This window comes from Vulpes lagopus, chromosome 3 (genome assembly GCF_018345385.1).
Source record: "Vulpes lagopus strain Blue_001 chromosome 3, ASM1834538v1, whole genome shotgun sequence".
Lineage (NCBI taxonomy): Eukaryota > Metazoa > Chordata > Mammalia > Carnivora > Canidae > Vulpes > Vulpes lagopus.
The window spans coordinates 59,512,054-59,531,735 of NC_054826.1; the positions used below are offsets into that span (position 1 = coordinate 59,512,054).

Here is a 19,682-nt window from a genome sequence, read left to right on the forward strand (position 1 = left end):
TTTGAATGTCTGTCAATCGGCTCTAACCAGCCTCCTCCAGGAAGCCTCCCATATCCCACACTTCCCCAGGGCTCCTTCGCCTGGATCTCAACACCTTCCTGGCCCCCAGGGCACAGCATATGACTAATTCTCTTCTCTGCAGGCGAACCTTGGCCTGGACTGTGCCAACCTGAGGGCTGCCATTGGGTCTCCTGTGGCCGTATCTCCCCAAGAGCGGAGCACAGATCCATGCAAACAGTAGGTGCTTACTAAATACTGCTGCCTTACTGACTACAGATGGAGAGTGTGGGGAGGCGGGGCTGGCTTACGCAAAGGCCTCGAGGTGGGTCCTGTACCAGGTGCCCGGTGTGAACCGAGGGCCCGGTTGGTTGGGCTTCGGCCCAGGATGGAGACCGAGCTGCCCACCCCGGCCCACACCCAGGGCTGGCTATGCGAGCTGCATGCCAGTGGTCAGAGGGGCCCTGGTCTCTCATCCGAGTGACAGCACAGCCCGCACTCTGCGCCCCAGGCCCTGACATCATCCCAATGGTGAATAATTCCTCCTCTGTCACCTGCCGGGCTCCAGCCGCCTCAACCAAGGTCTCATTAGGACAGGGCCGGCGTCTTCACCTCTGCTTATTAACTCCCTTGAGCACCAGAGAGTGGAAAATGGGAGGGAGCCAGGGAGCGAGAGCCTTTTTCATTTCTGGATCATGTTGCCCTCAGCGTGGATATTCCTGGAAACTTTCCATGGGGGGCTGTCCTGGCCAGGGTGGGAGGCCCGGGAGGTGAGCAGGGGCTGTTGATTAAGGCTGACGGGGCAGGTCAAAGAAGGGCCCAGTGCTCAGGAGCGGGCAAGCCTGTGGTCCCCGTCCTGACATGGCCCCATTTCTTCCCAGGGGCCTCAGAGGCCCGGTGGGGCTCTCCATCCCAGACAGATGGCCCAAGGAGTGGTGTGCTGGGTGGCCAGGCACTGTCCAGAGACCAGACTGTAAGCCAACGGGCCTGGGTTGGCAGGCACTGCTCCTCATGTTTCTCTGGGTGACCCAGCAAGTCATTTCCACCCAGAGCCTCGGTTTCCCCATCTATAAAAGGAAGGGGCTCCCTCAGGGCCACCCTCCACGTCTGGTGTTCCAGGCTCCCATGTATGCTAACTAATAAAGCTCCAAGGCCCCTCAGAGGAGCCAGATGACCCTGCCTGCCCCTGCCTCCCCCGGCCGGCTCTAGGTTAGTGGTCCTTCTCAGCCTGCAGAAGAGATTTCAGACCTGAGTGGACTCGGCAGATGCCTGCTGATCTAAAGGCTTCCTGGAAGGCTCAGGGGAAGCACTGCTAAGTGGCACATCGTGCCCAGGGAACAGCTTTTCTGTCCCTGGGGCCCTGGGGCTGGCAGGCAGCTGATGACCCGAGTCCTCTGTGGCCAGAGGGAATGGGGCAGGAACACAGAGGTCTGCCTCAGGGATCCTGACAGAGAGGACCCCAGGGAATGTCCTTCTGATGAGCATAGACTTAGAAGAACAGGAGGAGCCCTTACAGATCACCGAAACCCCTGGTGTATTCATGAGAAAGCTGGGAGGGACAGGTGTGTCCCAGGTGAACCAGTGAGGCTAGGACACTGTCCAGGGCCCGACCTCTAAGCCAGCTCCCCTTTGGAGGCTTCAGTCCGTCCCATGCTGACCTGACGATAGGCATTAAAGGGGGGCACTGGTTAAAAATTCAGAGCCCTAGGTCTCAGACTCACAGAATGGGACTTCAAGAGAGAGCCTGAGAATCTGCATTTGAACAAGTGTCCCCAGTGACCCATGTGTGTTGGCACTTTGGGGAAGTTCTGTGTCTCCATCTTCAAGTGCCATCCTGCAAGTTTCCACTGGAGAGCTCCCAGAGGCCTGGGAGGCCAGTGTCTCTGGGGAGGGAAGGACGTGGGTACCGGACTTGATGTTCAGCGCCAAGGGGCGGGAGGCAGCTCCCTGAGGGCATCCATCGTCCTTTACTGGAGAAGACTGGTGCCACAGCTATGACCACGTATCTGCCCCACAGCACCCCAGAACCCCATGTGTAGATTCTCCTCACCTATAGCCTATCAGAGGGTATCAGATGTGTAATAACTTATCCAGACTCACTTAGTTGGTAGGTGGCAGAGCAAGGTCTCGAACCCAGAACCATCTGTTCCTGAAACCCATGCTTCAATCACCCGCATACTGCATCCCTTACCACACCAAAATTTACATGCATAAGCAAACCCTGATGTGAGGTGGTGAGCTCTACAGCAGGGGAGGTGTGCAAGCAGCAGCTAGAGGAGCCCCTGGCACTCATGGGGTGACCCTGACCAGCCCTCCTGGAGCTGTGACTGGGGACTGGCTAAGCTGGCTAAAGGCTGCAAGGGTTTTTACTGTGTTTCTTCCACACATACAGGAAAATGTTTTGGATTATTTACAGGTTTAACTCATCAAAGTCCTCTTGGCTCAACGCTTGACCACCCTGGAGCTGCTGGGCAGAGGGTGGCCTGGAGCCTCGGTGGAGAGGGCGTTTGTTGGCGACAGAGATGGTGGGGGTGCAGAGGGCTGGCTCCCCAGGAGGTGACAAGGGTGGGGGCCTGGGGCTGGGCTGTGGGGCTGAGAGAGCCCAGCAGGGGACACCCAGTGAGAACTGTCCCACCGGCCCCCCCAGAGTGTGGGCCGGAAGACGGGGCAGCCCAGGTGCATCCCGCGGGGGTTATGAAGCAGAGATGCTCCCAGCGGCTCCAGAAGAGGCCCCCAAAGAGCCTCGGGGAAGCAGCGGAGGGTCCCAGGCAGCTGTGAGGCAAGATGTGCTGCTTCCCAAACCGGAACCGAGGCAGGGTGAGAAGCACTTAACAGGAAAGACAGATGTGAGGGAAAAGCATTCGCAGATACCAGCCAGCGTGGGGAGGGGGCGTGCGGCTGGGGCTCCCCAGTCAGCTCTCCGGGAGTTAAGCAGCCCCATAACCCCGGCGCTCTGGAAGGTTCCTGGGACAGTCTGCCTAGTAGCCTCAGCAGATCGACACCCGCAGGACCACACTGAGGTCACCGTCTCCTCCCTGGACCTGCACCAGCCGCAGCCTGGAACTGAGACACCAGACAAGTGGACAGATGCCCAGGAGCTGGGGCTGAAAGGACCAACGTGCACCGGGCAGCACATGACACATGCTCCGCAGAGCCCGCGCACAGCCTCAGGATCCTTCCTAACATGGCCCGGCCTGTGCATTAAGGACTGGCATACCAGATGAACCCCCACCCCTGCCACCCCCAGAGGCAGCCGAGGGCACAGGCGTTCCAGGGACTGGGCCCGGGACATCGTGCAGTCTGCCCTGAGCCTTCAAGGGGCTTCCGGTCCAGCAGGAGAGACAGCAGGTGGCTGGCTTGGAGGAGCAGAGACCAGGAGAAGCCATGGGTGCGTGGGGCTAACGGAGGGGGCCGTCGTCTCACGGGGCTAGCTCTGCGGCCCCCCAGCGGGCAGGAGGAGGTGGCCCCTCTGAGGGGCAGTGGGGGGAGGACAAGCCCAACACCTAAACCTTCTAAGACTTCCTGCCACGAGGCCTGAATGGAAGCAAACGAGAGTCCCACCGTCTACACAGCAGGCAGCAAAGTGCAGCCGGAGGGGAGACTGGCTCCCGAGGGCAGAGGGCTCTGGAGGGGGGCTGCTCCACGGCTGGTGCAATCCGGCAAGGTCCCTCCTGGTTGGCGGGGCAGGGCCAGGCTCTGGGGGAGACGGTTCCCTCCTCTCCCTCCTGCTCCTAGGCTAGCCCTGCACCAGGCATCTCCCCACCCTGGGGGAATCTGGGTTCCCAGGGGGCACCTCTGCAGCTCAGGCTGCGTCCTGGGTGGTGCAGGAGGGAGTGGAGGATGGGACATCCTCCCTCCCTGGGAGAAGCTGGGTGCTCTAACCCCCAGGACCCCCGTGTTCCGGGCTGCATGCTGTGTCTGCAGGGATGAGGGGCCGCACTGACCCCCATGGGGCCCAGCCCGTGGCCCCGTGGTCCCCTTGGTCTAGGGCTGTTTGGGGGTTAGGGAGGGAAGCCCCAGGGGCACCAGAACCCTGTGTGAAGGGCACGGAAGCCTTCACAACATGTTCCCTCCATTCCTCCTGAGGTACGGCTGCCCAGGGACTGGCCACAGTTCCGCCTGCCTCAGTTTACAGCGACGACTGGTGTGGCACATCCCCGGTCTTACCGTGATCCACAGGACGGCGGCAGCCCCGCCTGCACAGAAGGTGCGCACTCCACCAACTCTAATCTGCGAGGTTTCCTTCCCCAGCCTCAGTTTCCCTGTCTCCAAATGAGGCAACCCCACGTGGCAACCGTACCCCAGAGTCTGCACGTGCTCCATGTGCTAAACACACACCAGGTTTCAAAGGAAAAAAGAGCGCAAAAGGGTCTCCATGTTCGCCGTCCAATAGGTGGTCAAGGCAAAATAAAGGCTGAGGTGGTGGGCAGTCTGGGGAGCACTCTCAAGGGTCTAAGAGCATAAAGGGGGCTTTTTCTAGAAAAAAAATTTTGTTTTGATTTATGTATTTAAGAGACAGTGCACAAGCAGGTGGGGAAGGGCAGAGAGAGAGAAGCAGACTCCCCGCTGAGCAGAGGGCCCGATGTGGGGCTCGACCCCAGGACCCTGGGATCATGAGAGCGTAAGGAAGGATTCGAGTTTAGCAGAGTTCAGGATGAAGTGACCAGGGCATCTGGGAAGCGGGGCTGCTGGGGCCTGGGCCGAAGGAGGCCTCGTGTGACCTTGCAGAGGAAGCAGGGCCTAGAGGAAGGCTCCCTGAGGCTCAGGCCACGCGGCAGCAAGGACAGAGGGCTCTCGGGGCAGGAGAACGTGTGGGCGCAAGGGTGACAGGGACACGTGACAGGGACGGGGAGGGGTAACACCGAGCAACTGCCTGCAGCCCAGGGCACCAGTGGACAGCTAGTGCGTGACGTGGCCACGCGAGGGGCTGGGCAGACGGTGATGGCCCCGGAGGCCAGGTTGAGTCCGCGGGGCACCTCCAGGAAGACCGGCCAGGGATGGGGGCCCGAGGGACCCCCAGAGGGCAGCCGGGAGGTCAGGCTCTGGATGCGGGGTCCCCAGCACCAGGCCACACACACGGTGTGCTGCTGGGCGGGAGGGGACCACGCTGCCGGAGCCGGGGAGCTGGGCGAGGGGCGGCGGGTTGCAGGCCTGCGAATTCTCGGCTGTGCTTGGGCCTGGCAAGGACCCAGGCGATGACACACAGCAGACGCACAGCAGATGTCTGCAGGCGACGCCTGGCTAGGAGCGTCTCCGGGGTAAGGAGAGCAGAAGTGACAAGGTCCTGGGGCTCAGAGCGAAATGCCAGGGGGAGCTCCCGGGGCAGCTGCGGCCGTGGGCGCGCCCAGGAGGCAGAGGGGCTCCCAAGTGGAAGGCAGGGAGGTTGGGCACAAGCGCCAGCTCCTCCCCCTGGAGGGAACAGGTGCCCTATACGCAACCCCCCTCCTCCCCCTGCACCTCTGGGAAGGGGCTCCTCTGTGGGCTGGTCCAGGCCCTCCACGTCCATCCTGGAGAACCTCACACCCTCTCCAAACTCAGGAATGCTCTGAGGGCCCCCTGCACCCCACCTCTGCCCAGTCTGCTGCCTGAGTGCCCTGTGCGGCCCCAGCCCATTTGCATACTGTTGGTGACAGGAAACTCACTACCTACCCAGAGACCACTTCAAAAAAAAAAAAAATATATATATACATATCTCCAGACAGCTCAGACTCTTGGACAGTTGAACCCAAGGATGTCAGGGAGACAGCGGGGTTGCTATGGAGAGGGCCCGAACCCGAGTGGCCAGGGCCTGGTGAGCAAGAGTGTCCTTCGGTCATGAGTCTGCAAAGTGGACAGAGCTGGCCCCTCACTCAGGCTGTCACTCCAAATTATAACAGAACTAGAGAGACGATGCCCTGTGGCCGGTACCACCTCCTTGACTGGCGACAGCTAACAAGGACCGTGAAAACCATCCGTTCGTCCATTCGCTCACTTGCCAAGTTAATAAAATAGCAATCGGGCAATGGCCCTATGGCGGGCACCAGGATGCGGTGGCGAACAGAGCCATTTACTACTCTCTTCTAGGCTGCCACCTGCCCTTTGCCCATTTCACAGGTGGCAGAGCTGAGTCCAGGGAGAGGCAGCAACCGGCTCCAAGAGGCCTGGGGAGCTGCCGGTGAAGGGCAGAGCCACACACGTGCTGCTGCCCCGCTGCCCATCTGTCACCCCCACGAGCACCGGGAGGGACAGCGTGTCCTGCCACCCGGCCCCCGGCCGTTTCTAGGACACTGAGGTATCGATTACCACCCTTGCCTTGGAGCGGTTTTCTTTTCTTTTCTTTTCTTTTTCCATCAAGGCTTTCCAGTCTTCCTTTTTTTCCCCCCCTTTTTAAAGAATAAACTCCAAGCCTCTCCTATGATTAATTACCAGCTGCCTAATGCTCCGCCACTGGCAATTTCTGGAAAGGGAATGAATTACCTTGAAAAACATCCGAAAAGAGAACCCACCGTGAAGGAGAATTTCAGAGGTTACCCCACAATTAGCAGTGGGTTCCCCCGGCCTTATCGAGTTGCTTGCAGGCCCCGTGGGGAGGGGCGGCCGCCAGCCTTCGGGGGCCACCCTCTGGCTCCAAGGGCAGCCGGGCTGACGGGGCCGGGCAAGGGCACCAGGCAGAGAGGGAGGTGGTTTCCCGAGCGCCCACCTCGGGCCTGCCAGCACCTCAGCCCCGGTCTCCACGGCATCATGGACCACTTAATTCCACGGTTCAAATCCCCACGCCACTACTTACAGCTCTATGGGTCTCTTAACCACTTTGAGCCTCTGGAGAATGAGGCACTAAACACACCTCCTCACGGGATTACCGTGGGGAGAAATATGTATTTGAGGAGTGTAGTGCCTGGTTCACAGTAGACTCTCACTAAGCTGTAACATTTAAAAATATTTCAGGCTCCCAAGCATGCCCATAATGGCCTTCTCAGCAGTGCTGGTGTCATTACCCTCATTTTCAGATGAGAACACTGGCTCTCACTCTCACAGGAGTGAAAGGACTAGTCCAAGGTCACGAGCCGAGAGCAGGGAGCCGGGCTTTCCTGCAGCCCTGTGCCCTGGTTCCAGAGCCCGACAGAAGCGTGGAGCATCCCAGGGCCCGCCGGGTCCCGTGTCTGGGCACCTGCAAGCCCAGGGGCCTTAGGACCGAGGGTGGCAGGGAGCTGATTGGCCGAGGCCTCACGCCAGAGCAGAGACTGCCTCCCCTGGCTGGGCCCCAGAGCCTTGGGACAAAGGGCCCCTGGCCCAGGTCAGCACTTTTGTGAAGGCCTCTCATCTCTGGGTTGGGAGCCCGCAGAGCAAAGAGGGATTACACAGGTCACCCTCTGACACGGGGCCAAGTGTGATCAACCCTGAAATGCTGCTCTGCGATGAGACACGCTGCTGTCCAGGCCAGAGGCAGGGCTGGGAGAGGCTCAGCCTCAGGACCTTCTGGCTGCATCTACTCTCAGCAGCTCCCTGGGGAGCCCCAAACCCTCATTACGGTGGAGGACCAGTTTACGTCCATGCTGGCGCTGACGGGTGCTCGGGGAGGAGGGCACGGTGGGAGCGCAGGTGCACAGAATGAAGGAAGGGTCCCCGGGCCCTCGACAGCAATGCTAACGTCTCCTCCTGGGTGCACACTGCTACCCGTTGTGCCGGGGCACCCGTGAGGGCAGCCGCCGTGGACCCATCCCTCTTTCCCAGACGGGTAAATCAAGGCACAGAGAAACTGCACAAGGTCGTGATGGACAAGGGGCAGAGCCCAGATGTGGACGCAGTCACTCTGACTCCAGAGCCCGGAGACCCATGTGGGTCCCTCAAGTGTATCTGTGGGAGCGAAGGGGGCGGGCGGTCGCAACACCCGTGCCAGCCAGCAGGCCTCTCTGCCCACCCGGGGCCTCTTCCGCGTGGTCACCATGTTGTTCAGCATCTGGGGCCCGTGTGCCGCGGGAGCGAGCGGTACAGACGGACACCAAAGCTGCCCCTCTCCCGGGGTGCACTCCCCCAGCCCCCACCCTGGCAGACACTCTAGAGAAAGGCCGGGCAGCTGGTGAGGCCTAGGCAGGGGTGGCTGCACCCAAGGCCGCCCATGAGCACTGGGGCCCCGTCAAAGGCGCAGTATGCTGCAGCCAGCACCCGCTCCCCACTCAGGATGTGCTAAACCCCTTCTTCTTCCTTTTTTTTTTTTTTTTTTAAAGATTTTATTTATTTATTTATTTATGAGACACAGAGAGAGGCAGAGACACAGGCAGAGGGAGAAGCAGGCTCCATGCGGGGAGCCCGATGCGGGACTCGATCCCAGGACCCTGGGATCATGCCCTGAGCCAAAGGCAGGCGCTCCCCCGCCAGCCCAGCTGCACACCTACCTCAGTGACCCGCGAACCACCAGCGTCCAGCGTCTGGTCAGCAGCGCTCAGTCCTCCACCTCACTCCAGTTCCATCCTGCTGCAATAGGAAGGGGTGGTCAGAGGAGCCCTCGCTAGCAGGCGCCACAGCCCACCTGCCCACCCTCCGCCGGCAAGTCTACTGCCAGCAAAACCCAGGCATCCCCATTTGGAGAACTGGAGGGAGGGAGAGGAAGGGAGGCATGCTGATGCCCTGACCCCCCCCCTCCCCGCACCTGCCAGTTCCCAGCTCCGTGGATACGCTCCTGGCCTCCCTGGTTTTTGGTCTCCCCACCTGTCAAATGGGACCACAGTCTCTCTCGGGGTTTCTAGGAGCAACTGAGGACACATGGAGACAGACGCACTCGGCGTCCACTCATGTGCTCAAGACACACGGAAGGAGCAGCCTGGGCTGTGACTAGGATGTGGCTCCCGTGCTTGCGGGGCTTCTGCTCATTACGCTACAGAATTAGAAGAGGCGTCTGCCTTCAGAAAGAACGAGTCACGGGCCACGCGACGTAGACTCGAGGTTCAGGGGAGCCTCTCCGGGGCAGTGAAGTCGAAGGATGAGCCAGACAGAGGCAGGCCGAGATGCATGGAACCGCATGCCAGGCCGAGGGAACAGCAGATGTGAAGACTTGAAGACAGGGGGAGAAAGCCTGGTTCAGGGGAGGACTCGAGAGTGGGTGGGGGGTAGGGGTGAGGGAAGGAGCGGTGGGGTGAGCAGGGCTCAGGCGGCATGGCCAATCCCCGAGAGGCAGACAGGAGCCACACGGGGGGCTTGGGCAGCTGAGGGCCAGGACCCTAGTTCTAGTTTGAGAAGATCCTGTGGCCACTGGTGGGGACAGGAGGAGGCAGGGAGGCCAGTGTGGAGGCTGTTCCAGGGGTCCAGGCCAGAGACGGTGGTGCCCGTAGCACAGGGAGCTGCAGGCAGGGTGGCAGGAACTGTGGGTACACGGGGTTTGTGGAGATGACACAAGGAGGGAGAAGCACGGGCAGCCTGGTCCCCTGCCCCCACTGCTGGTGGGGCACGACTACCCTCACGGGGTGGCGGTGGGTCCTGCCCCCCCAGCTCCTCAAGGGCCTCGGGACCACTCGCTCTGCTCACTCCCTGCAGGGATCCCGGAGGACCAGACCCCGAGGCCCGGCCGGGGGTGGGGGGCTCCTCAGGGTGCCGGCCACAGAACCTCCCGTTTGGGGCTTTCCCAGTGACGAAGGCACCCCGCTGGGTGGCGGCAGGCACTTGCCACGCTCCTCAGGCCTGTGCATCCTCTAAGAAATGGGAAACAGAACTCTGGCCTGAGTGCCTCTTGGGGTGACAGAGGATGGAGCAGCGCGCGGGCCACATGAACCGTGGGCTCCCACATGGGCCAGGGGCCGCGGGAGGCCCTGGACCCGGCCCACCCGGGAAGACAAGAGTGTGCGGTGGCTGCTTCAGGCCCGGTTTCACCCTCTGACCAAGTGTGTGGCTTTGGGCAAATTTCTTAAAGCTCTTTGTGTCTCCATTTTTTCATCTGTGGGATGGGAACACAGGGGTCACCAGGGGCCCTCACGGAGTTGTAGAGACCGTGGAAGGGAGCGCACAGCAGCGCTCGACACACAGGGAGCTTTCTGGGTGGGTCAGCGGAGACCGCAGTGACCTGGCAGCGGCTGGGACCGGGCTCACGGAACCTTAGGCCCTAAGCCCCACGCTCTGAAGCCAGGGCTGGCATCCCTGACCCTTTGGCGCCGGGTGCCCCCAAACTGCTTGACAAGGGGACACAAACAGCCCTGGTGTTCACGGACTCCGACTCTCCCATTTCTCAGAGTAAGACTCTGAGGCCTGAAGACGGGGAGCGACCGGCCCCGTCCCAGGGTCACACCGCAAGTCGGTGGCTGGGGCGCAACTGGAATCGGCCTCCTGCTTCCCCACCACCCACGGCTCAGGCCTTTCCCAAAGGCGAGCTGGCCCCAAGACCCGCTGACACAGAGAAAATAATTATTTTGGCAGCTGAGATAGAAGCCAGAGCCGGAAAGACCTCACTCACATAGGGAACAGTGTCCAGGCCCCAAGGAACGACACCCGCCCATCCTGCCTCTCAGGGATGCTCCAGCTCACGGTGCACACTCGCATGCCCTCAGCCACCTGAACTCTTTGTTGGGCTTGGGCCCAGGGGCAAAGACTGGGCACCACACGTGTCCAAGATCGCATGGCAAGTGCACAGATAGGTTGGGGGCACCCCCAGGATATAAACTCAGGCCCTGGCCGGGGACTGACCCCCTTTCCCTGTGGCTAGGAGGCCTGCCTTTGCCAAGTCCCCAATGGGGCTCTCCCTGGGTTATTTCTCTAACCTTTGGTGAAATGCCAGGAGGCAGAAACTCCACTGGCACCCCCAACTGACACACGATGCCCGGAGAGGTTCTATAACTTCCTAGGGTGGCACGGGCAAGAAGGAGCTAATAAGTAACAAGAACAGAGCCAGGACGTGTGCAGGCAGGCGGTGTATTCCCCGCCCCCCCCCCCCAGGCCCTGCCCACTCCCAGAGGACCAGCTCGGGGACAGACAGCCCTGGGCACACAGGCTCCCCCGCCACAGGGCTGGGCACCACTCACGTCGGGCACAAGAGCTGTGAACACAGATGCACCACAGGGACGTGTTCCCTGCTTCACAGGCACTTGCACTCGGTGCCATGCGGGGCACAGGCTGAGCCTCACGGCCCAGTGCATGGAGGAGGGCACCCAATGTCCCCAAGGGGTGGCTCTCTTGGCATCCTTAGCTCAGGACTCTCACTCCAGGGGTGGGGAGGGGGTGAGGACTGGGCCAAGGGGCAGCTCCTGCCTATGAAGGCCCCAAGGGTAGAAAGGGGCATACAGACTACAGGCCAGACATGCTTCCATCCTCGTTGCCCGTCTGGCCTGGACGGTGCCCACTCTGCAGGGCAGGAAGCCGAGCTCTGAGGGAGGACGGGGTTGCCAGAGGTCTCACAGCTAGAGTGTCCACGCCGGGTCTGGGACACAGCAAAGGTCACTCTAGGGTGGGGAGTGTCCCGGGACCCAGATGCTTTCTCCCAAACACACCCACCTGCTCATCCCTTCCTCCTGCAGGGATGCCCTGGCCCTGGGTGTTGGTCTGGGGGATGGCTGGGGCCGGGGGGCTGGCCGGAGAGACGCAGCGCTGTTGGGGGCTCACTGGAGGGCAGAGGGGCCCGTGCCACAGGGCAACCAGGATGAGCCACACCCGGTAGGCTCTGTGCCCACGGCTCCAGGCCTGTGGCTCAGTGACTGGTTGTTCTCTACAGCTGCTCGAGGTTCAGAACGCACATTCCGGGTGGAGCCCCGGTCCTGTCCTGTCCTCGGTCCTGTCCTGTCCTCGTGGTGAGGTCAAGGACAAGGGTGGGCAGAGTGGGACTGGAGTCCTTGCTTAGAGGTTTAATGTTGGGTGACCTTGAGCAAGTCACTTGGCATCTCTGAGCCCTCCTCTCCTCTCCTCCCTTCCTCTCCCCTCCCCTTCCCTCTCCTTTTTTTTTATTATAGATTTTTTTTTAAGATTTTATTTATTTATTCATGATAGACACAAACAACACACACACACACACACACACACACACAGAGGTAGGGAGGCAGAGACACAGGCAGAGGGAGAAGCAGGCTCCATGCAGGAAGCCCTATATAGGACTCGATACCGGGACTCCAGGATCACGCCCTGGGCCGAAGGCAGGCGCTAAACTACTGAGCCACCCAGGGATCCCCTCCTCTCCTTTCTTTTCCTTTCCCTCCCACCCTCCTCCCTCCCTTCCTTTCTTTCTTTTATTTTTTTTATTTTTTCTTTCTTTCTTTTAAATATTTCATTTATTCATTTGAGAAAAAGAGAGAACAAGTGGTGGGAAGGGGCAGAGGGAGAGGGAGAAGTAGATTCCCCACTGAGCAGGGGGCCCAATGCAGGGCTGGACCCCAGGACCCTGGGACCACAACCTGAGCAGAAGGTACCCGCTCAGCTGACTGAGCCACCCAGGTGCCCCCATCATCCCCTTTCAGAACAGGGACCAGTGGCCCCTCCAGTCATTCGCTCACCAGCGAGGCTGAGGGCTGACCTTGAGGGGCCCCTCACTGGCCAGAGCCCTGACTTGCCCACAGGCTACTGGGGGGCGGGGGCAGCCTGCCCAGGGTGGTCTGTAGGCAGGTGGCCGTATCTGCGGCATCCCCGCGCCAGAGTTTGGGGCTCCTGTCGCCTGCCGCGGATCATGCCCTGGTGGCTGAGGGTTAAGATGAAATGGGTGTGTGGATCCGGGTGCCACGTACATACGAAGACACAGGTTGGGGGATGATGGCTGTTAATGTTTGAAGGAGGAGACAATTACTCAAGGTCATAAGTGGCCCAGGAGGGAACAAAACATGGTCACGTGGGACCCACCCAGACAGGATCCGTCCTGCTGCTGCACTGGCTGAACTGCCCTGAACCGGCTCCGGTGGCGCGGACCCTCCTCACCCGGGCTGTTGTTATTCCCATTTTACAGATGGGCCACGCGGCTGCCGGTCCAGCAGGCCAGGGGCCCTGTCTCAGGCCCTGCACACAGGGCAGGCGGCCTCAGCCCCCGCTCCCAGGCTCGCTGGGGAACCACGGGCTTGCCCACCTCCGAGATCCACCCAGGAAAGCATCCCCTTACGTGACCCTAGGACCAGACCCCTCAACAACCCTGGCGGATGGTACTGGCTCCAGGAGCAAGGCAAATATTTACCGCGATGGTTATCCAAACCAGGCTGGCCGCCCCGCCTCCCACATTCCTGGAATACATGTTCCCTGACCTCATCAAGCTGGGAGGGGAGGTGTGGGGTAGAGGGAGCCAGACCCTGGGGAAGAGCCAGACTGAGGGTCCTGGGCCAAGGTAGAAGCTGAAGCCTGCTGGCCAGGGGGCAAAAGGGCAGCTCCGAACTGTCCCGTGGACTAAACCCTTAGTAGGGGAGCCCCAGGGGGAGCTCAGGACAAGGGCCAGAGCACTGACCTACCCACAGGCCACCGCGGGAGGGGGCTGGACTACCCCAGCGTGGTGCGGTGGGGCACTGAACCCCAGTGCCACCTCTGGGCTTGCACTCAGGGCTCTAGCGCCGGGCCCCCTCACCCCTGCTGCCAATCACACCCCCCCCACACACACACACGCGTGTGCACAGGCACATGCACGCTTGTCACGCCTGCAGAGTGAGGCCCTCAGCCTGCCATCAACTCCCAGATTCTCCTGCCTACCAGGGCCCTTCCTCAGCAACCCCAGAAGCCCTCGCTGCCCCACTCCATCCTCACCATAACCCGTCACCAGGGAGCCGTAAGGTCCAGGGTCTTACTTTCAACAAGCTCTGCCCATCAGAACCCCTTCCTTCGGTGCTCGACAGGCCGCCTCCACCAGGCTGCCCTCCCCCGCGAGTCCCCAGAGTGATCTCTCCCTTCCTGAACTTCCAGACATTTGATGCCATTTCTTTCTTTCTCCTTGTGTAATTAGAACCGGTCATCTCTTTGGCCCTGAGACCCTTGGCCACTCATTCCAGGAACAACAGAGTGGAGCCTGGAAGCTTGGGTGGCCCGGGTGCTCAGGGTACGATGGAAATTGAAATCCCGAATATTTTCACCAAAGAGGAGTAGCTGCAGTTGTCCTTAAGGAACAGATAAGAGAGCAGACCTAGCATGGAGTTGTCTGGGGTCCCGGGGACTCCTGGGTCGTGCTGTCCGAGGATCACGAACTACCCTTGATCATCCTGTCTTCACTTTCTCCGGGAGTATTGGGAGCTGTCCTGGCAGCCTGCCCACACCCAGGCCCGGGGAAGCCCAGCCCAGGGCCCCTGGGGGCTTCCCGCCTCCTCCTCTCCATGTGGAATCTTGGTCAGCCACGGGAGAAGGGCAGCCAGGTGTCACTGCTGACCTGCGGGGCCTCGGGACTGAGCCGTAGGCCTGGCAAGTCGGCTGCGGGGCCCCGATGGGCACCTCCAGGTGGGGACGGCTCTGAGGACAGTAGATGCCCAGAGCAGATGTGGGGCCACGTCCTGGCACCACGGGGCACCTGAAGAGCGGGAGCTGGATGAGGGCAGGGCTCCCAGAACTGCCCTCTCCACCCTTATCACTTCTGAGACTGGCATCCCCTTTTTGAAAATGGAGAAATGACTACTGGGCGTTGCTCCTTCCTCCCATCCATCCATCCATCCATCCATCCATCCATCCATCCATCCATTTCCTTCTTTCAACAATTCATGACAATTCCTACCATCTGCTGGAGGAGGACGAGAAGGAGCAGGGTTGGTGTGGGGGGTGCGAGAGGGGGGCAGGGGCAGAGGCCGGCAAGTGCCAGCCTGCATACCTCCCAAGGGTGTATGCACCTCGTCCAAGGGAAGGCGAGGAGAACACAGCGAGCTGGATAATTCTAGGACAATGCGGGTGGCCGTGCTCACCTTGGCCTGACAGCAAAACAGAGGGCCTGGGGCAGCATCCTGCGGCCAGTGTCTCAGGCAGGAGGGCAGAGGCTTGGAGGCCTGGTGGGAGAAAAGCTTTGGGCTGAAGAGAGAATTGTGGGTGGCCTCCGGGAGCGGGTGAAAAGCTGCATTCAAGGGCTGGGGGCCCAAGCATCCCCCGCCACATACGGATACGTCCCTGGGGGCCCCTTCCAGCGCCTCACCCGGAGCCTAATCCTGACTTGCTGGGTGTTCAAGGCCAAGCTGGAGCGGCACCTCTTCCAGGGAGCCCTAGCAGAGCCAGAAAGTGCTCACTCTGTGCGTCGGCCAGGCCTCCCGGGGCAGCATTCACCCCTCCCGCCTCTCAGGGGTACCCAGGCTCACGGTGTGCACGTGTGGGCCTTCCCTGCCCCAGGAAGCCACCAAGCCCCTTGGTGTTGGGCTTGCACAAAGGGGTAAACTGAGACCACAGAGGGGTCTGGCCCTGGCTTTGCGGCCCCCTCACACTGGTGGAAGGCGGAGGGGTCGCCCCTCTCTCCCAGGCATCAAATAAACAATCTCTCTTCTAATCAAGGGGCAAGGACACAACGTAGACCAGGGATGCACAGCAGGGCTCTGGGTTCTGACAGAGCGGATCCGAGGCCTGCGCTCTGCTGCTTCCTGAGCTGTGACGTCGGTCAAGAGCCTTAGCCTCTCTGGGCTCTGGTTTCCTCACCTCTAAAATGGGGATGATAGGAATCCCTCCTGTCAGAGCTGTAGGGCAGTAACGGGACAGTGCCCGTACTGCGCTCACATGGGACGTGGTCCACAAACGGGGACTGTCATTGTTATCACTGGTTTAGGGTTGCTGCCACGTACAGATGTGGGGTCTTGCCTGGGGAAAGACACTGGGTCTCTTGTCACAGAGAAGGAGAAAGACCCAGGCCTCTGTCAAGATGAATCCTGGCCTCAGGCCCCTGGGCCACATGCTCCCAATCTCTTTCCACACAAACCCCGAAGGTGCTGGGCACCGCCTAGGAGTAAGCTCTGTACCAGGAGCTCCTCCCACACCTACCCTCTCATCAGCCCCTTGAGCGTGGGCAGCACCTCTCCCTTGCCAGGGGCGAGGGTCTTGCCTAGAGAAGCACCCAGGTGGGCTGGGCCAACCCTGGGCCCCTGATGCCCACCCAGGTTCCTGCCAGTCCTGATGTTGATGATCTAAACCGATTTTTTTGCCCATGACCCCCTCTTAGGGACTCTGTCTCTCGCCTCTGCTCACTCTGCTTGAGGTGGCCTGGCACCTGTCACCTGGTGCTGCACTGCCCCTCTGAGGACAGTCCTGGAGGGATACCCCTTATCGCCACCCCAACGACACCCCCAAGCCCAATTCCTCTGCGGCATTAACAGAGGCTGGCAGAGGCTCTCAGCAGAGTCCTTGGAAGTCCTCTTTTAACCTGTCACCTCACCAAGGAGGGGACACGCGTCCAAAGAGGAACAGGGCGGGCCCAAGACCAAGATGAGAACCAAAGAGTGGGTCACTTCTGGTGCTGAGGCTGGACCAAGGAGCTGATATGGACTCATGAGCCAGTCACCTGTCCCCCTAGGTCTCCGTGTCCTTATCTGAGCCAACCACTGGCTGAAGTAATCCATGACTGCCACAGGGCTGGGCAGCTCCACGGGCAGCCTGGACTCCAAGCCCTGTGCTCCCGCCACTTGAGGAGGTGGACAAGAAGGTCGAGAGGCTGATGGGTACAGGCACTCTGCCTAGCACCCAGCATGCCTGGCCACCCCTCTCCTGGGCCAGGGCCAGCCAGCCCTTGGCGCTCACACTCCCCAAACAGGCATCCCTCTGGGATTCTGGCCACACGGGGGCCAGGCGGGTCTGAGGTGGTGGCCGAGGCCCAGATTTAGGAGATGCTAGACAAAGGAAAGCACTGTTCTTGCTAACAGGAGGTCATGGGTTTGCGCTGAGGCCCTAACGTCAGCCAGGCCTAGATGAAATCCTGGTTCTGCTGCTTACAAGCCATATGGCCTTAGCCATGTCCCTATACCTACCCCTGCCTCAGTTTACTCAATGGTATAATGGGAAGGGAGAAGGTCTAACGGGGGGTAAAATGAGTGGCCCAACTCCTGGCCCTTGGAGGACCAGGCCACAGGGGGTCTTGTTGTTCGTGGGAATGCCAGTCCTCCCTGCACAGGCAGCAGGGGAAGGGAAGGCCACTGGGGGTTGGGAAGGCCACTGGGGGCTTGGCTGTAGGGTGTTCCAATCATCAGGCTGCACTCTCCAGCCCATCCCAAGATGCTCACTAGTGCCCTGCCCTGCCCTGCCTGCCCAGGGAAGCTTGACTGTCTCCCCACCCCTTCACCGACCCTGCCTAAATGAAGCTGGTCCTGGCCCTGCCTCTGCCCTTATGCCCTCCGTGCCCTGGGCCAGTGCCCCCCATCCCAAGATGTGCCACCTTCCATTTATAAAGCAAGGGGACGATGTTGGCCAATCCCCAGGGCTGCTGAGGAGCTCTGGGGGTGGGGGATGTGGTCAGGCCAGGCAGCGTGCGGTGAGGAGCTCCTGCTCTATCCTTTCCACCACCAGCCTTAGCTGACGCTGTCTTCCTGGGCCACCCAGAGCCCAGCCCTGTGGGAGCCATCACACACCCAGAGCGCGTCCCAGGGTCCCAGCAGGAGGTACCAGGACCTCCGCAGCTGCCTTCCAGCTGAGGCGTCAGGGCTAGCCTACGATGGCCTCCTTCTTCCTGGAGTCTGGGGGCTCCCTCAGCCCAGCAATTTCAAGGGATCTGGGAGGGGAGCCCCCCTCTCACGTGCCCACCAATCCCTGGGACTGAGAGAACCTGCCTGCTGGGACTGGACCCCCAGGGAGGCTAAAAGGAGGGGCTGAGGCCAGCCCTCATGACGGGTGCCCTCTTCCCGTTGCTCACAGCACCCAGCATGGGGCTTCCAGGTAGAAGGGCCGCTGGAGGATTTGCCAGATGCATGAAGGAGCAGTGAGAGGTAGCTCAGGGTGAAGACAGCTTCAGGTCAGAGGCAGAGCCGCTGGCGGGTGCACGGTGCCTGCCACATCCAGCACAGGCGTGGCTCCATCAGATGTGGGGCACATGTGGGGCCAGGAGGTCCTGGCGCCCCCATTTCACAGATGAGGAAGCCAAACACACGAAGTCACCTGCTCACGGCATTAGAAGGTGGCGGAGCCAGACTGGGTGCAGGCCCCCCACCAGGCTCTGCCCCGGGAATCTGGCTGAACCGGGCTGGGCTGCACCACTTCTCGAAGCTGCCCTAGCTCTCCTGTGCAGCAGGCGCTGAGGGCTTCCGGCCGGCCCCACCCTGACTCTTCAGTCCGGGGAAGTGTGGCCAGGGGAGGGAGGGGACGTGCCCAAGATCCCCATGCATGTTGGGGGAATCCGAGACCTGGCGTCCGGGCACCCTGACTCCTGGGCCTTGGCTCTGAGCTCTTGGAAACAGAGCGCTGCTGGCCCAGCAGCACAGCCCACAGGTGTAGACGTGGGAGGCACGAGGCGGGAGGCCCGGGGCAGCCAGGACAGCACGCGGACAGATGACACATGGGCCCAGCAATTCCTGACTCATGGCCACCCATCCCGTGACTCCGCCCACCGCCAGGGTCCCCACCCTGGCTCACACCCCACAGCCCACTGCAACCTCGAGGCCCCTCCTGTTCAGGACCAGAAAGCCACAGAGGGAGGAAGGAGCAGAGGGGCCCCACCCAGGGCTGGGTGGGAAAGCCAGCCCAGCCCAAGGAGGGGGGACACAGACTCTGGGACACGCAGAGGGAGAGGCATCAGCGCTGACCCGGCCCCTCCCTGCCGTGGCCGGCAGACTCCCAGTCTGCGATGGCTGGCGCCCTGGGGACCACGTACCCAGTTCAGAGGAGGAAAACTGAGGCCTGCCAAGCCACCCGCTGAGGTCGACCTTCTTAGCCACATGACTCCTTTTGAATCAGAGTCCCGTACCTGGATGGACACGTCAGACCTCCCCGCTGCCACTTCCTCTCCCTGACATGTCACTCCTCCGTCCAAGAGCCTTTGATGGCTCCCCATTGTCTGCGAGGCTCAGTTCTAATTCTCCAGCCTCACAGTTCAAGGCCCCCACCTGCCTCTGACCTGTGACCTTTGCCTAGACATGTCTGGGTCTCCCCACCTCTGCACCCCTTCCCACATTAATCCTGCTGCCAGGAATGTCCCCAGTGCCAGCAGCCGGATGCACTGGGGAAAAACAAATACCCACTGAGGGGCCGTGGGGGCTCAGGCACCGTGCACCCAGAATATCAAGGACCCCTCACAGCTGGCTCTGAAAGACCCATTTGGCAGATGCAAATGCTGAAGTGCAGAGGGACGAGGCGTCCAAGGCCGGGGCTGAGTTGTCACCGTACCACGGGGAAGGGCTGGGCTGCAGGGACCTCAGGGCTTCCCGGTTGCTGACATGCTCTCAGCTGGTCCACAGGTCAGGGTAACCCCGAGTGCATCAACCTATCCAGTATCCTGGCAACTCGGATCTGCTCACTTGGCATCCTGACACTCCCTCTGCCCTGCCAGGCTGCGGGTGCCTGGCTTGGGGAGGAGGCCATGGGCCAGAGAAGCAGGTGGTCCAGTGACCAAGGGCACTGACCCCGGGGCCAGCTGCCCGGTTCGAAGCCCAGCATAGCCACCTCGGCAGACTGGAGCAGGTGAGTGGGCCCGGGAGGACAGAGAAACGCAAGCTCCTTCCTGGGTGAAGATACTCAGCTTCATCCCAGTCACAGGGTGACCTGAAGGGGGGTCGTGCTGGCATCATCACCCCCACCCACCATGGGGACACTAGCAGCCACCCATGCCTCTCTCCCTTCCTGGGGCTCATCCTAGACAACGTGCCCTGGCTGGGCTGCAGACAACTGTCTGGAGT

At 61.1% G+C, this 19,682-nt stretch overlaps 1 protein-coding gene across 4 annotated transcripts in view; it reads right to left on the minus strand.

The window, feature by feature from the left end:
• ZMIZ1 (zinc finger MIZ-type containing 1) overlaps positions 1-19,682 on the minus strand; it is a 230,984-nt gene that overhangs the window by 135,228 nt on the left and 76,074 nt on the right. For 3 of the 4 annotated variants that reach the window (XM_041748269.1, XM_041748266.1, XM_041748267.1), the window contains exon 4: positions 8,370-8,448. The gene's annotated coding sequence lies outside the window, so the exon portion shown is untranslated. The remainder of the gene's footprint in view (positions 1-8,369; positions 8,449-19,682) is intronic. The other variant, XM_041748268.1, reaches the window with a different exon arrangement.